The sequence below is a fragment of the Rissa tridactyla genome, chromosome 7, assembly GCF_028500815.1.
Source record: "Rissa tridactyla isolate bRisTri1 chromosome 7, bRisTri1.patW.cur.20221130, whole genome shotgun sequence".
Taxonomy (NCBI): Eukaryota; Metazoa; Chordata; class Aves; order Charadriiformes; family Laridae; genus Rissa; species Rissa tridactyla.
Genome location: NC_071472.1, coordinates 44,197,648 through 44,212,554, shown reverse-complemented (window position 1 = coordinate 44,212,554; position 14,907 = coordinate 44,197,648).

Sequence of the window (14,907 nt, the reverse complement as noted above, 5' to 3'; positions counted from 1 at the left end):
AAGTGAAGGGAAAGAAGATGAGGGTGGTGAAGATACTCAAAAGTGTTATAAACCTTGACAGCGGAAATGTGTCATTTACAGTTTATATGAAGAGTTTCCCTTCAATGTACTGTTCTTTTCAAAGATTTACAGAGGACATTTTGCTATTCCTGTATGAGAACTCAGTGATTTTAAGTTGAAGCTCTCCACTGAGATTTAAAACAAAAACAACCAACCAATGTGTCCTGGAAAGAAGAGTAACTACACAAGCCCGATCATCTTCCTCTTGTAGTTTTCAGTTCTTAAACAGCAGGTCTGTGTTTTTTCCCTTGGGCTGGGCAGTGATTAAAAAAAACCCTTGAACTTTCCTCTGAAATTTGAAGTAGGGGAGAGACATCCCCTTTTCTGCCCCTTCTGCTATCCTGCTTTCTCTTACACTTGCTTGGGTCATTATGCCAAATTCCTTGCCTTCACTAGAGCCAAGACACCCTGAGGTACTGTTTTGGGGCCGGTCATCTACTGTCAGGCAGAGATGTCCACGTGAGGCGTGCTTGGCCACAGAGGCCTTGCCGCAAAAGGACTAACAGGTGGGTGTGTGGTTAGCGATGGATCTCCCTTATCCACAGTGCTGTCGGTCACGTCAGTGAATGATGCTTTGGAGGGGTTTCAGATCGATGGTAATTACAGAATAATAATCATACAATTATTACTGCCTAGTCTGAGGGAATGAGGGAAACAAAGGTCTGGGGAGGAGAGGATACGTTTCAGTAGCCATGTTTTATAACCGGGCTTTTGTGGGTAAATGACAAGACCATCTTGGAGATGGTGGCTGAGATTGTGTAATGGAAACTGTTTTGTTCTGGAATTGAAGCCCAAATGGCCTTCTAACAGCTGTAGACAACTTAATCTGGAAGCATAGGGTTTCTTTTCTTGAAACAGCAGATAATTCCATTAGAGGGAGGGCCTGTTTGGAAGTTTTAGTAGTTTGGGGACAGAGGCCCATGGGGAGATGGGGCCCTTGGGGGTGGGAGCTGTTTCTGCCCCATCCCCTCGGCCTGGCGCTCACAGCTGGAATGGGCTTTACAAAATCCTGCAGGAAGGAGCCAGATGTGGGACCTGTGGCTGCGCTGGGGAACAGGGAACACCCCTGGACCAGTCTCGGGACCTGCGTCAATCCTACCTTGCAATCAGCTCTTCCCAGCAGGACATTGCCCAGGAGTTACTTTGGTTGGTGCTGGTCTCCTTCAGGAAGCATGGTACGCACCAAGAACACCCAGAGCTTTGCCTTTGCCAGAAGAAGACGTCAGGCACAGCTGGGGCTGATGGCCACAGTTCCCACCAGCTGTCCTGGTCAGGAAGATGCAGGTAAGATGCCACAGAGCGGGCACTGACTTGTTGTCACAGGAACAGGGTTTAACTGCAGAAGGGAGGCGGGATGAGAGGGCCCATGAGGTCAAAAAGCACCGGAACTGCTGGGACAGTCACAACGACAGCTGAGGGAGAAGGAGAATCAGGTGACCTCGCTGGGACAATGCTTCCAAGGTAGCATCTGCCTCAGAAAGACAAAGACAGACAGAGGCACTGGGAGGTTGTGGAGTGGGTGAGAAAGGTATCTGGGAGCGAGAAGAGCACGTGGAGATGGGAATGGGAGACAGAGATGGATGCAGAAAAGCCGGGGTGTTGGCAGTGAGGACGCTCCTGCTGTGCAGGTGCCTGTGATGCCATGGGTGGGTGAGTAGGCATTAGGGCAGGAGCAGGCTCCTGGCTTGTGCAGCTGTTTGCAGTATGATAGGTGGATGAGCAGGTGATGGGGGAGAAGGAGGCACTTGGCTTGTTTATGTGCCTGAGTAGGTGACAAAGCTGGAGCAGGAACGCTCCATGTGCAGCTGCTTACGGTGTTGCAAGCGCCTGAGTAGTTGACACTGCGTGTGCAAACTCCTGGCCTGTGCAGGTGCCTGTGATGCCATTGGTGGATGAGAAGGTGTCGGGGCAGGAGCAGGACCTGGCTTGTACAGCTGCTCCTGATGTCCCTGGTGGCTAAGTAGCTGTTTGGGTATGAATGAACGCCTGGCTTTTGCAGATGCTTGTGATGTCAGTGGTGGCCCTGCAGCTACAAGGGCAGGAGCATGCAGCTGCTTCTCCAGCTGCTCATGATGGCCTCAGTGGATGAGTAGGTGATAGGGTGGAAGCAGGCCCCTGGCTTGTTGTTTCAGGAGTGTACACAGCTGCCACCTAGATCATGGTAGGAATTTTGCAGGTCTCACCTCAACAGGGCTCGGCCTCAGGTTCCTGCTCGTAGAAGACAAGTCACCAATCCACTGAGTAAATCGGTGGTTTATTTATCCAACGTGCAGAACAGCTCAAGCTGGGTGCCTCCAAGGAGGGATCCCTACTGGAGATCTCACCCCCTAACTGTACCCTTACAGTCAGGTTTCTCGGGACGTACCACACATCACATGATCCCCAAGTCCAACCACTTAATCCTTGTCGGTGGTCGCTTGCTTTTTTACCGGTTTTCTTGGTCACCGGGCTGGCCTTTTTTTCTGAAGTTACCTCATTCTCTTGGAGTTGTTTCCTTGGTCCTTTTCGTCTTCATTCTGCTTGCATCTGCCAGTTTCAGCTAGTTCTGCAGTTTGTCCCCCAGTCAGCTCTCACCACCCTCCCTCCCCAGACTGCCTTTACCCTCTCTGTGCCTCACTACTCTTCGCGCGGTGCCTGCAGGCAGTGCCCTCGGCCCTGCTGCACATCACAGAGGAGCTGCTCCTGAGCACAGCTGTCTCCCTGCAGCGCTGCCCACTTGCCATGAGCTCCTTCCATCCCAGGAGCCCGTCCCAGCTCAGCAGCAGAGGACCAGCCCAAGGCAACACTTTCTCTGCCCCCACTGGGCTCCCTCCAGGTGTCCCTGGGGCTCCAGGGGAAGCTGCTGGGAAACAGGCTGAAGGAATGGCTGATGTTCCCTTCCTCAGCCAGGGACAGAGGCTTCGTTCCAGCAGTGTCCTTTCTCATACTGGGAAAACAACTGGGCATGAGAATAGCCCTTCCTTGTGCCATCATTAGGCAGGGCACCCAGACAGTGCCCGGGAGGGATCTCCATTAGCCCTGCGGAGGGAAGGGATGCAGCTGAGTCAACTGAGTCACCTCCTCCTGTGTTTTCAGTTCTTGGGACTGAAAGGGACTCGACTCCCTCCCATGCACAAATCCCTTTTGACACAGGTGGTGCAGGAGCCAACCAGGAGAGGAGAACTGAATGGATGGTCACTGGGCAGCCAATGATTGGCAGGTGAACAGGGTCCCAGTTTGGGAAACAGATAGTTGGAAGCAACTGTTGGAAATAAGAGGACAGAGCGTTGTGCATTGGTTGGGTAGAAGGCCATGATCGTTTCAACTCAATCACTGCTCAGTTCAACCAACAGGTAGATAGCCTCATGCAGCTGCAGCAAATTGATATTGTAGATGATGGTCAGGAATGGGAATGCTTACTCGAATGGTTACATGTTAAGCATGGCCACACTGGCCCTGCTGACCTATACCAGGAAGGTCTAGCCCAAGGATGGCCTGTATCAGTTAAGCTGTGCGAACAAGTAGTAACTGCCTGTTCACACTGTCGCCTATGACTCAGTAAAGATCATCCAAGTAAGGTGCCTCCCTTACACATTCGGGACAAGAAAGCATTGTGGCATTCCTGACAAATTGATTATATTGGGCCCTTGAAACCATCAGGTGAAAGAAGATATGTCCTGGTAGGAGTGGAGATTATCTCCGGCCTCACTATGGCCACTAGTTCCAAATCAGCTACAGGGGACAACACAGTAAAAGGCCTAAAGGGATGGTTCAGCACACTTCCCCTTCCCGAAGAAATCCAAAGTGATAACAGTTCATGCTTTATTGCTACGGTGGTACAAGATTGGGCCAAGGAAGAAGGGATTTGGTGGGTATTTCACACTCTCTACTATCCTCAGGCTAATGGCATTGTTGAACGCACCAATGGATTGGTTAAGTGTTTTGCAAAAACTCATGAACCTGGTTGGCATTTGCAATTGGATGATGCCATCTATCAACTAAATAACAGATGGAGTGGAGATGGCTGTCCTAAAATGAAAGCTTTCTGTGTATCTGCTAATATCATCTCTCAAAAAGTTTCCAAAGAACCAGGAAAATGCCTAGGAAGATTTCACCCTGGACAACCTGTGCTGGTGAAATGCCTCAGATTGGAACAGTACCAATGGTACTAGTTCCTCCCAAAAATCTACATGCATGGGAAGACAGAGATGGTTCAGGAAAGATACACCGGATTAGTACCTGGTGGATCTTGCCCTCTTTCTAACCCCGTTGGTCAAATAAGACCGAGCAGATTTTCTTTTCTTTTGTGTCTTACACAATGAACTGTACGTGGACAGATGGATCAGCCTATGCTAACCCTGAGTGCCTCCAAGGAGTCTTGACATCGATCCTGGTAGTAATATTATTTTTATTGTGTATGGCTATTTGGAGACCCAAGTTCTAAAATGATGAACTGGCAGATGGAATTGATGCTATGCAGTTTTACCTTTTTATTCCCTGTTATTTGTAGTCACAGAGATGCAGTGTGGCCATGGTGTCAAGATTTTACTAAACACAATGTGATGGCAGGAACAAGAAATGGCTACTGTAGTTATACATAAAAACGAGGCGTTTTCAAAACATGAGTGGACCTGGAATAGTTGGTATCCAACCCTGAAAGGTACGGCAGGAGAGGAAATCCAGGTAGGATGTAGAATGATCAACGGTTCAAACCATGAGAAGGCCACAAGAATAGAAATATTTCGCCCTAAGAATCCACGCTCAGTGACAACAAAGCACTGTATCACTGATAAGTGGGATTGCTGGTATAATTTCACTCTTGTGGAACCCACTTTTGTAACTTGTTGTTGGCAACAGCATGAAATAACGCTGTTATCTGAATTCAAAATAGATATAGTTGAACCTGACCCAGCCACACAGCCTAGTCTGGTTCCGCTCTCGCTATTTGAAACCCTTGACAGTAACCACACTGAAACCTTATTAAGTGGATGATGACCTTTGGGATAATGCATTGTCAAGGTACACTGCAACCACTGGAACACCACAAAACAAAAAGGATTTAAATCTCTCTACGCTGGTTATCCAAGGAAGTGAAGTATATTCCAGAGATAAATGTAGTTGGAAAGACTCACTTCAAATGACTAAACTTGAAGCCATCCCAGGAAAGGAAATACAAACTGGTTGCCGAGTGATCAATGGGTCTACTCACTACAGACTAACTGAAATTAAAACAATCTATGTGTACTCTACCAAACCAGAAAAATATAATACTGAATGTTACAGAATTATGGAGCCAAATTCAGATTGGTGTCACAATTTTACTTTTACCAAACCTACAGTAGTGTATTTTCTTTGGGGCTATAAAGGCACAGAATTATCATTTGAATTTATGATTGACACAACTACATCTGAACCTGCTGGAAAGAACCCAGAACCTGTACCCCAACAAACTTTCAAAGGTGTACCTACTCAGCCACCCATTAGTCTAACTCCTTACACTTTCAACTTTGGCCCTTATGTTATTAAACATAGAGGTCAACAACAAATACTGTTTAACCCAACATATTCCCTCAAACAAGTGGAATTATCAATGCGGATTAACAGCTCTGCGATCAAACCCACCTGCTCACCATTCCTGGGTACATCTTATGCAGGATGATCAGCATGGTTACATGGGCAAACCCTTACCTCCTCACAACAATTGAAGAGAGATGTGACTGGTATCTTAGGAACAGGACTGGGAGTCTTAAATAGTATAGATGCTGAGGTACTGGTACTTCCCAACAAACTAGTCACCACCACTAGTGATCTAAACAAATTGAAACGTCCTCTACAGTCCTCTCTATTAGCACTGGGAAACCACCAATGGCTTTTATCAAATATATTACCTCAGGGGGAAGAAACGGGTGAAAAAGACCATCAGCTGATCACAAATGCACTTGCTATAGCCCAAAACAATGTTTCTTCGGCTCTTAGTTGTATCCAAGCCCAATTGTGGATGAAATCAATGACAGCTGCAATTATAAGGGAAGGTGTAGAAGGCACCTTGCCCACTGAAATTTGAAAAGTAATATGGGATAATGCAATTGAATTTGAGAAAAAAATTCAATCCTGGTGGTATTTTGTTAATTTCACCTACAATCCCATTGAGAGCAAAGCCACAGCTTTTGTCCTAACAATACGCAATGCTTCAGTATACACCATATACCCAATCATCGCGCTGGGGTTGAGTCACCATGGAGCCATACTCTATCCAATAGAGCACAGAGTGTGGGCACAACAAAACGAGAATAAATGGCAAACTGTTGATATTGACACATGCATTTCACGAGACCAACAAGGATTCATTTGTGAGAGTAAGACCCTCAAAGCACAAGACATTTGTCTTGACACCGACAAAAATGTTTGTCATTTTGAGATACATCCTGATGAAACCCCAGAAACTGTGCTTGTATATATTGGGAAAGGGTGCATTTGCATGAGGTCTCCCTGTAGTCTTGTATTCATAGATGACATAGCAGTAGATATAAATAATCACTTGAATTTTTGTGTTTGTAACTTTACTAGCATTATTGGATGTGACTTCAATTATTCAGCTCCTGTTATGTCTTATCAATTGCTACAGTCTAACTACATGCTGATTCGTGACTTATTACTTGCCCCCACTGGGATGAACATTACATTGGTGAAGAAGCTGCTACAACATACTGACGTGAAGCGACTGTTGAAAGAAGCCCAAGAAAACGGACAAAGAACTCTGATTATTGTCCATCATGATGTCGAAGAGATACACCAAGTGTTGGAAAGAGTCAAGCAAGACGGATGACATTTTTGGATGGTCACCAACAGCTACAGGAATCTTTAACAAGATGCTCCATCCTGTGGTAGTACTCACTGCATTGTGCTTTGCTTTAACAATTGTTTTGTATGTTAAACTTTGGATCACAATGAAAAGCTGAATGCGCTTGACAGCTCCACAAGATGTATTTGTACTTGATAACCCTCACCACAAGAGCACATGTGATATTCCCAATCAGTTTTGAGTATTGTGGAGCTTGAATAACTATAGTCACAGGGTAGAATATGTGGAATAATTACTAAAATGATCAAAAATACAGCATTGTTCACACATTAAGGAAAGGTATGCTGTCCTTTGTGTGAACTTTGCTCATTATAATGTCATTATAATACCAAAACACACCTCCATCCCAAAGGCTACCCGCCTGAAGGTATTTATGACTAAAGTCACTCAAACTCCACCTTGAAGGTAAAAAATAGTATAAAAATAGCTCAAGAAAGAGGGGATGTCAGGGAAGACACCACCGTGAACAAGTCAAGGAGGACTCCCATCACAGACTGCCTTTCACTTCCGGGACCAGTCGACGGGATGAACCTATCTATCTGTTGCTTAAATAAACCCCACTGTTTAGTTTCTCATTGAACGCAACCAAAGACTTGAGAGTGGCCGTGCTAGTTCATAAGCACGACTAGACTGAAGGCACAGTCCACTATTAGTGTATCCAAATCGTAACAGTTTAATACATTAAACGTGACTGCACTGATAGTGGTGAATTGGGCATCACCCAGAATTTAAACACAGCTGCATGTAGCCTCCCACCTCGGTGAGGAGCGTTAAAACGCAAGGTGGTTTATTTTCTGCCAAAACCGTTTTGCCTCTTGTAATAAACAGCCAGATCCCTTAAACAGAAATGGCACTTATTTTATTATAGGGACAAAGTCAATAAAGCAAAAGCACAGTGCTGGGTGCATGACTCAAGTCAGAGGCACACCAGCTAATACTTCACCCACGTCTTACATACATTCAATATTGCATACTTATACACTATTTTAGGCAGAGTAATTGTTTATGATGATTGATTATCATTAGTCCCTTTTCTCTTCTATTTCTGCATTTCCTTCTGACAATTGTTTCTGTGGATCGATGATCTTCAGCTCCCTTTTCCCATGCATCTGTTTCCTTCTGGTAGGATCAGCTCCCTTTTCCCATGCATTTGTTTCTTCTGGTAGGATCGATTATCATCAACTCCCTTCTCCTATGCATCTGTTTCCTTCTGTTAATCATTTGTGGGGTATTTTGGAGAAGTTCTCTTTTGGTTCTCTCGGATGTTTTTCTTCGTAGCTGCTGTTAGTTGTTATCTTTGAGGTTTCTCATGTTTCCTAATTACTAAAGGTTAGTTATCCTTATAAGTCAAATATTTATAGCATTGTTATTATGGTGAAAGCTACCATAATGCTCCTAATACTGGATGCCTCATACCATAATGCCCCTAATAGCTGCTTCAGGCATCCAGACGATCATAACAGCCGGCTTTAGGTACCTCAACACCCCTAATATCGGGGTCCAGGTACCATAAGGCCCCTTATAGCTGCTCCAGACTTAATACCAGGCTCCAAACTACCGTCATAGTGGGGTCTAGCTCCCGTAATGTCCCGAATATTAGGATCCGCTTACCGTAACACCCGTAATAGCTGCTTACAATAGCTGCTAATAGCTTTAATATCAGGCTTCTGCCTAACCCTCTGCTGGTGCCCGGCTCCCGTAATGCTCCTAATACCGTCTCCAGCAACTGCAACATTCCTAACAGCCGCTCATGCGCTAACACCGCCTTGACTGAGGGGGGATGGGGGTCGCCCGGATGCCTGGGGCCCTCCCGGACACCCCCCAGCACCACCCTCAAGGCTTGTGTGTGCCTCAGTTTCCCCTGAGTGCATGCCGGGGAGTCACTCCCCGGACACCCAGGTCCCCCCTGGCCCGGCGGGCGGTGTCGCGACAGGGCCAGAAAGCGCTGGCGGAAAGCGGCCGGAAAGCGCAAAGCGGTGGTGGGGCCGCGGGGTGGGGGTGTGGCTCAGGCCGCGGTTAACCGCTGGGGGCGTGGCCACAGCGGGGAGCGGGCGGCGGCGTTTGGGTGGGAGCGGAGGGCGGCGGCGGCTCCGCGTCTGGTCCGTCCACGGGTCCCCCAGCGTCCCCTCGTCCCCAATGGGCCCCCCTAAGGTCCCCCTCACGTCCCCCGGGTCCCCCTCAGCGCCCCAGTGTCCCCTCAGTCGTCTCCCCCAGCGTCTCCTCAGCCTCTCCAGTGTCCCCTCAACACCCCCATGTCCCCTTAAACACTCTCTGGGTGCCCTCAGGCCCCCTTGCCCCCGCCAATGTCACCTCAGCCACCCAAAATATTCCCTTAGACACCCCCCAATGTCCCCTCAGCCCCCCCATAGCCCCTCACCAATGTCCCCTTAGGCCCCCCCTTGTCCTTTTTAACTCACTCTGGGGCCCCTCATCCCCCCAAGGCCCCACAATGTCGCCTCAGCTCCCCCATGCCCCTTCAGCCCTGCAAATGTCACATCAGTCCCCGCTGGGTCCCCTTAGACCCCCCCAATGTCCCCTCAGCCCTCCCATAATCCCCCAAGTATCCTCTGAACCCCATATGTCCCCTTAGACCCCACCAGTGCCCCCTCAGCCACCCCCAATGTCCCCTCAATCCCTCCATGTCCCCTTAGACCCCCTCTGGGTCCCCTCAGCCCCCTCAATGTCCCCATAGCCCTCCCAATATCCCCTCAGCCCCACGGCAGGGATTAGCCCCCCGCCATGCACCCCAAGGAGGTGTTAGGGGGCACCCGTAATGACACCCCCCCCAAGTAATTAACAGCTGCTTTTAATTGGGGGGGGGTGTTAGAGGATCACTGGAGTTTGGTCAAGCTTGGCGGAGGGGACCCAGGGATCTGGGGGGGGTTACCCCTGCCCTGCCTTTGGTGACAGCTCTCAGGGGACCCAGGCATCCGGGAGCAGTGACCCAGGGGAGAAGGATGGGGGAGGACCCAGGCGTCCAGGACCCCCAAGTCCCTATGGGGTGTCCCCGCTCCCCACCCCTTAGATGCCCCTTCCCCCATAGGGTGCCAGTGCCCCCCTCCCCACCCCTTAGGGTACCCTGTGGAATTTGGATCATGAGGTGAAGTCTCCATGCTCAAAGAGCAATTAAGACTGGCTTTGCTATCACTTGTGCAACCCAGGGGAGTGAAGGCTTGTCTGGCTATCACAGGGTACATAAATAACGGGGGAGTCTTGGGGAGCCAGGACAGCCCTGCTTTTCATCAGCAGAGACAGTAAAATCAAGATAACAGAGACTTCGTGTAGCTCTTTGTTTACTTGAGAGGCTGCCATGCCCGGTGATGGACCTTTGCCTCATTACCTGTGAAACGCATATTAAAGTTGACACCCCTGTATATGCTAATGAAGATTTTAGAGATCATGCTAAACATATATGACTATAGCACTCGTCTCTCCACCCAAATCATACTACACGTCACCTAGGGGAAGGAAACCTCGTAATTATGGGGATAAAAGGATGGAGAAAAGGACTGTTAAATTGGGAGAGAAGAAACTTGATACCTGACAGACCAGTCGACTTCCTCTGCCCCAGGCAGGGATGCCTTTCTGGGTAAGCGCTGCGCCTTTCACCCTCTGGGGAATGTTACCCCGGCTTGTTGTACTATCATTATTTTTGCTGGTAATATTAACCTTAAGTAATTAGCGCTATTGTAGTTAGTGAATTTATCAACGGCAATCTCGAATCTGCGACTGTCGCTCTCAATAAAATAACTAATTTCGATTATTTGCAAATCTGATTCAGTGAAAGTCCTTTGGTGGGACTCTAATAGTATATCAGTGAAAGTCCTGGGACTGTGACAGACAAATATCGAAACTACAGTCCTTTTAATGCGACATATCCCCTCAAACCCCTATGGGTGCAACCCCCCCTCCCCTTACCCCATAGGATGCCCCCATACCCCCTAGAGTGCCACTGCTGCCCTGTAGGGTGCCAGCCCCACACTCTCACAGGTGTCAGGTCAGCCATCCCATGTCTATAGAGTGCCACATTCATCCCATAGAGTGCCGCCACCCTTCTCCCCACATGCCCATAGGGTGGCCCCCTGCCATGGGTGCCAGCCCCCCCTTCCCCCCACTGCAGGGTGCCACCCCCACCCCAATAGGTGCCCCCCATTGTGTGTGCGGTGTGCCTCCTCCCTATCATGGGATCCCTCCCAAGGTGCCCTCATAAGCCTCCTCTCTCCCCCTCCCAGCCCTGCCATCCTGCTCCTGCTGTCCCTCAGCACCTTCAGCCCCCTGTGGCCACGGGTGTCAGCCCCCCTTCACCCAGCCAGCCCCATGCTGGCCCTGTGTGCAGGCACAGTGGGGGAGTTGGTGACCTTCAATGAGAATGGGGACGCCCCGGGGCGCTATGACATCTTATAGTTCTGGGGTGGCAATGGCAGCGGCACCTACTGGGTGGTGGGACAGTGGGTGCAGGGGCTGAGCCTGCGGGTGAGCTCCCCCCGGACGCCTCGGTCCCCACGGATGCCCCCTGCTATGGTCTTCTGGGACCCCTCTATAGTCAACTGGGTCCCATGGGTGCCCCCACATGATCTTATGGGTGTCCCCACGGTCATTTGGGTTCCCATGGGTGTCCCTCCCAACCACGATGTCCTGGTGGGTCCACCCATGGTCATCTGGGTCCTCATGAGTGCCCTTTCATGTTCTCCTGGTGGGTCCCCCCCATGGTCAGCTGGGTGCTCTTCCTGGACACGTGGGTCCTCTGTGGGTGGGTTGGGATGTCCAGGAGGGAGTTCTCTCCTGGATGCCTGTGACCCCATAGGTGCTTCCCCTGGATCTCCTGGTGGGACTCCATGGTGTCCTGGTGGATTCCCATGGTCATCTGGATTCCTTGGGGGAGGTTCTCCCTCTGGGTCCTCTTGATGAGTGGGGTGGGATGTCCACATAGGGTGAGATGTCCAGAGGGAGTGTTCTCCTCCTGGATGCCCAGGGTGGGCATCTGCGCCCTACCAAAACTCTTCTTGGGCTTGGGGTTGAGCCTTACCTACACCACACTCCTCACCAAGACCAACATGATCTACAGGATCTTCAAGCACAGTGAGTCGTGGAGGGACACAGAGGTTCTGGAGGACCCAGGAGACCAGGAGGGGGACAGGAGTTCAGGGAGGAACCCATGAGTTGAGGTTGAGGGATGTAGGATGGGGTTCCACCTACCCCATGCTCCTTACCAAGACCAACCACATCTAATCTGTCTTCAAGGAAGGTGAGTTATGGGGGAAACCAAGAGTTCTGGAGGACACGGGAGATCAAGAAGGACCCAGGAGTCCAGACTGTGGGTGAGGATTTTGGGTTGTGGGTCAAGAGTTTGGGTTGCGGGTCAGGAGGGATGTAGGATGGAGTTCTGGAGGACCCAGGTGTCTGGGAAGGGGACCCAAGCATGCGAGGCTCAGGCAAACCAAAGGGATGGAGGCATATGGGCTGGTTCCTCCTCCTCTAGGGAGGAATCTCAATGTCTGGGCGTGGACCCATGTGTCCGAAAAGGAGCCCAGGCATCTGGGCACCCCATATTCCTCTCCTGATTGTCCTTGCCCCGCCCCTGGCAAATGGTCGGTGACCCCTCCCCATTTCATCAGCCCCATCTCCCAACTTGTCATCACCTTCACCTTGAGGAGCCTCTAACTGGTGGCTGCCTCCATTTGGGTCCTCCTTTGCTCTCCTCACTCCCTCATCGACTAGAAGATGGGTTGAACCCCCAATCCTGAAGATGCCCAAGGTGTCCCCAGGTGTGACATAGCCAAAGGTGGCACCTTGGAGTGCTTGGACTTCTCCTCATGTTGACCTGCACCATGCCGCCAAAGCCTGGGGGGTCTCCGAGGCCTTCAATGAGGCCAAACCCATCGGCTTCGCCATGTACACCACCTGCATTGTCTGGTTGGCCTTCAGCCCCATCTTCTTCACCACCCAGTCAGCCAAGAGGGTGAGGACATCTCGGGGGGATCTCAGGAGACGGAGAAGGTGGGATTTTGGGGTTAGGGAGACCCAGGAGGTTGGAAGTGAGTGTCTGTGGGGGAAGCCAAGGGGCTCGGAGTGACCCAGGAGACTGGGGAGGTGGGAGCGAGATGCGTGACTGTAGGGGAACTCAAGAGTTTGGGGGGACCCAGGACTTTGGGGACAGGCAGAAGATGGTAGTCTGGGGGGGACTGGGAGTTGGGTGGACCTGGGGGTTTGGGGGGGACACAGGTGTTTGGGGAGTTGGGCTTTGGGGGGACCCATGGGGGTGTCTGGGGGGACCGAGGAGTTCAGGGGGAACCCAGGAGGTTTGGGAGGACCAAGGAGATCAGTGAGTTGGATTGTGGCCCCTCGCACACCATCCCCCACCCATCCCTGCGCTGTATACCCCACCTCTGCCCCCACCCCCCCCAAACTTCCAGCCCCCCACAAACTCTCGTGTAAGGCCCCACATGAATCTTCATGTGAATCTCTGTGTGAGCCCTTGTGCAAACACCCTCGTGCACTACCAACCGTCCCCTCTGCACTCCCCCACCCCCGAGCCCAAACCTTGACCCCTCCCCAAAACCCCAACCACCCCCCAGAAACCCTTGTGTGAATCCTTGTGGAAACCCTCGTGTGAATCCTCATTCAGGACCCCCCCGCACGCACCCTCCCTGCACTCCCCCTCCCTCCAAATCCCCCCTCAACCCCCTCCTTCATCCCCCAAATCACTGCTCCCCCCCAGCCCCCAGCCCCCTACAACAAGCCCTCGTGGAAATCCTTGTTGAATGCCTCGTGCAAAAACACCTTGCAAGACATCCATTCCCTTCCCCGCCCCCAAATACCCCCTCAAACCCATCCCCCACCCCCCAATCCCCCCACGAATCCTCGTGCAAACCCTTGTGTGAATCCTTTTGCAAGGCCTCATGCGAATCCTCATGCAAGCCCCCTCCTCTACCACCCCCCCAAATACCTCTTCAACCCCTTTCCCAACACCTCTAACCCCCCAGCCCTGCAGGCTTCCTCGTGCGAGCCCTCGTGCGATGCCTTGTGCAAGCCTCGCGCAAATACTTATGCAAGCCCCTTCATGCGCCACTGCCCCCTCTCCCACCTCCCAAATCTCTCTCCCCTCCCCCACCCCCACCCCTCCCCACTCCCTTATGAACCCTTTTGTGAACCCTCCTGCAAACCCTTGTGCAAACTTGTGGGAACGCTCACGTACCATCATCCACCCCCTCCCCCCACCCCCCCAAAATCCCTCCCTCACCCCCTCAACCCCCCCAGCCCCCTATGAACTCTTGTGCAAACACTCATGTGAGACCCCTCCCCTACCCCCCAATCTTCCAGCCCCCCACAAAACCTCGTGCAAACCCTCCTGCGAACCCTTGTGCAAGCCCTCCTGTGCCACCCTCCCCAAATCCCCCCCTCAATCTCTCCCCCACTCCCCCATGAACACTTGTGCAAACCCTCATGCAAACCCTTGTGCAAACGCTCCTGGGAATGCTCCCCCAGCCTCTCAACCTGCCTGAACCCTCATGTGAACCCACCACCCCCCTCCCCCACGTCCCCCCTCAACCCTCTCCCCCACCCTCTACAAACACTTGTGTGAATCCTGCAAGGGCTTGTGTGAATCCTTGTGCGAGCCCCCCTCATGCACTTCCCCCCCCACTCACCCCCACTCCCCACCCCCTCCCAACCCCCCAAACCCTTCCCCCACCCCATCAAACGCCCCCTCAGCCCCCAACGCACCCTCGTGCAAACCTTTGTGCAAGTACCCACTGTGCACCAACACCCACCCCACCCTGTACCCCCGATCCCCCTTCACCTCCCGCCATTTCCCCCCAGCCCCTGAAGAGCCCTCGCACAAACTCTCGTGTAAGGTCTTGTGCAAATCCTCGTGCCAAATCCTGTTCCTATCAAACCTGCCACCCCTGTCCCCCCTATGAATCCTTGTGCAAACACGTACCATCATCCATACCCTCCCCCATCCCGCAACCCCCAAATTCCCCTCAGATCCCTCCCTCAGGCCTCTC